Source organism: Callithrix jacchus, chromosome 3 (genome assembly GCF_049354715.1).
Source record: "Callithrix jacchus isolate 240 chromosome 3, calJac240_pri, whole genome shotgun sequence".
NCBI classification, from domain to species: Eukaryota; Metazoa; Chordata; class Mammalia; order Primates; family Cebidae; genus Callithrix; species Callithrix jacchus.
This window is the reverse complement of record NC_133504.1, coordinates 40,757,945-40,760,909: the sequence shown is the minus strand read 5'-3', so window position 1 is coordinate 40,760,909 and position 2,965 is coordinate 40,757,945. Positions and strand designations below refer to the sequence as shown.

At 44.1% G+C, this 2,965-nt stretch overlaps 1 long non-coding RNA gene across 1 annotated transcript; it reads right to left on the bottom strand.

The window, feature by feature from the left end:
* Positions 1-315: 315 nt before the first annotated feature.
* Positions 316-1,390, bottom strand: LOC118152171 (uncharacterized). The gene is made up of 3 exons (XR_004740583.3): positions 1,314-1,390; positions 1,061-1,163; positions 316-437 (listed from the first exon to the last, which is right to left on the bottom strand). It is a non-coding gene; the product is annotated as an uncharacterized LOC118152171 (long non-coding RNA).
* Between the last annotated feature and the right edge of the window lie 1,575 nt (positions 1,391-2,965).

Genomic DNA, 2,965 nt, shown 5'->3' with positions numbered 1-2,965 from the left:
ATAAAAAATAATAAATAAAAAAACTCTGTTCTTGCAGCAATTTTCCAGTATGAAGTAAATTGTTATTAACGATAGTCACCACACTGCACAATAGATCTCTTAAATTTATTTCTCCCGAGTGAAATTGTGTATGCTTTGACCAACACAGGGTACATTTATACTTACCACAAAGAAGAAAATGCATGGCCTCTATGAGCAGAAACCAGGTAAGTTATTAGAACTTGGCTAGTTCATTCGAGAGAGGAGGGCGGTACGTGCATAACGCTTGTCGAGAAAGAATGGCAACAGCTGGGCCATCGTAAGGCCGAGCCCTTCCTGCAGTATTTCATGCCAACTTTGGATTCTTTCGGAGATGACAGTCCAAGGCCTCAGAGTGTTTTTCAGTAGGACCCGGCTTCAATGGGAGCTTTGTCCCTTTTGGAGAGATTTCTCTAGAGCTGACAAAGTTCCACAGAAAGGCATACATGAGGCATTGTTATGTTTTAAACTATGTCCCCACAGAAGTCCTGGCCTCAAGAACCTTAGAGTGAGTCCTTATTGGTTATGCGGTCATGGCAAATACAATGCCTTAAGTTAAGATGAGGTTGCTGGGTGTGGTAGCTCACGCCTGTAATCCCAGCACTTTGGGAGGCCGAAGCGGGTGGATCATGAAGTCAAGAGATGGAGACCATCCTGGCCAACACAATGAAGCCCGGTCTCTACTAAAAATACAAAAAAATTAGCTGGGTGTGGTGGCATGCACCTGTGGTCCCAGCTACTCGGGAGGCTGAGGGAGAAGAATCGCTTGAACCCAGGAGGCGGAGGTTGCAGTGAGCCGAGATTGCACCACTGCACTCCAGCCTGGTGACAGAGCAAGACTCCATCTCCAAAAAAAAAAAAAAAAAAAAAAGACGAGGTCATACTAGAGCAGGGTGGGCCACTAATGCCATATGCCTGGTGTCCTTATACAAAGGAGAAATTTGAACATAGAGACACCAGGAAGAACATCATGTGAAGATGAAGGCAGAGAGGCAGTATTAGTTGGATATACCAAGAAACACAAAGGTGATTTTCAGCAAACCTTTAGATGATAGGTGGGAGGACTAGAACACATTCTTTCTCAACAGCCGCCAGAAGCAACCAACGATGCAGACACCTTGATCTTGGACTTGCAGCCTCCAGAACTAAGAAACAATACATTTCTGTTGTTTAAGTCACCCAGGCATTATGGGTCTTTATCAGGGAAGCCCTCCCAAATGAATACAGGCATTGACTAATCTTTGGGCTTTTGATGCTTCTGAATTGGGTTTGCATTGCTGATGAGAGTGACTCACTGGAGAATGAGAGACTGACATTGTAGGCAACTTGTTGAGGCCAGACCTGTAGCCTTGGAAAATTCCTACAGCACCTGCATTTAAATTAGACAAGAACTTAAGTATATTAGCTTGATAATGTGGCACCAAATGTCTCAGATTAAGGTGCATCCCTTTATAAAAAATTGTCCCTGTGCCAGTCAATCCCATGTCAGGTAATAGGTACAAATCCATGCCCACAGTTGGAATACAATGCTGCTATGGCTGCTTGGTCAAGGGATCCCCAAAGTTGAGACAGATAGTGTCAGCAATGAGGACTCTGCCACCTGTTAGTGTGTTGGGCAGATCAAATACATTGCAAGTTCATTTGGTTGAGCTGCCCCTGTGTGCTCATAACTAAAAGTAAGTGCTCCTCCTTTATTGTGAGAAACATAATCTTTCCATCTTACTCCTGACCCATTCCTCTCTCTCTACTCTGATCTCAGCTACTTTAAGGAAAGAAAGGATTAGGGGTGAGGTCGAGCTCTCCCTGCCTCCAAAAGGAATCAAAGGCCATAAGCAACCACCCAAGTGTAGCAGGGGACAGAGACTTTGGGGAGGGGAGGGAATTATTATTGTATGCCTCTGTTGTATACTGACACCCAGGGCCCTTGTCAGGCTGGAACATGCAAACCTTCAGTTAATGGAGTTTGGGCAGGAATCGGAGTAGAGAAGGGAGGCAAGTGTGACCTGTGTTTGTGGTCTTTTTGGCCAATTCAGTGTGTTATTTTTTATCATATCCACATCTGAATACACATTACAAACTGATGTGCTCATACTGCCTTGTCCAGGAAGTGCCAGAAAATCCTCCTGATCAGTAACAGCAGGAGGTAGATAAGTGCAAGTATCTAAGGGGCCCCGCAACCCTCATGACTTCTATGAGCTACAGGTCTCCATGTCTGATAGTCTTTGGCGATTGAAGCCTCTGATAAAGAGGGTCGGCCTTCAGCCAGAATTCTTTGTTGAGGTCTGGACTCATCACCTCCTTGACACAGGTGTCAAATCACTTTTATTTAAAGACTTTTTAGCTTGCTATTGTGCTCCTTCAAAACGAAATACCTGACCCACGAAAGTCTTGTGACTCTCCAGTCTGATGTTTCCATTTTGGGGTGAGATGACTCAGACTCAATGATTAATAAGATGGAAAGGGCCTAACAATCCCTACTTGGTAAGTGGAAATGGTATATTCAGAAATGCAGCTAGCCCACTGCCAGCAGCACCTTGTCTTAACATAAAAAGTAGCAGCTATGACTCTGGGGAAACCTTTATTCCTCACTTTGCCATTTACAGCAAAGCTGCTGACTCAATGGGACCTTCAAGTCACAGATTTTTCCTGTGTGTCTGTGCCTCTTCCCCTGATGGTTCAGCTAAACTGAAACCGAACAGTGTCCTATTTTTACTTATTCTTAGATTGTTGCTAACGTCCTAGTTGTTTGGTCTGTTATTTGGAATACTACATATTGGCAGATTGAAGGCATCCATTTGGGGATCATGAACTCTGGATACAAATTGCAATTGAGGATGCCTGTATTGTTCATGTAAATTACAATGGCAGGGACCTTTTCTGTAAGGACACTGGCTGGATCATGATGCCCAAGTGATAACACAGCTTGAATAGCAGCCTGGACCTGTTT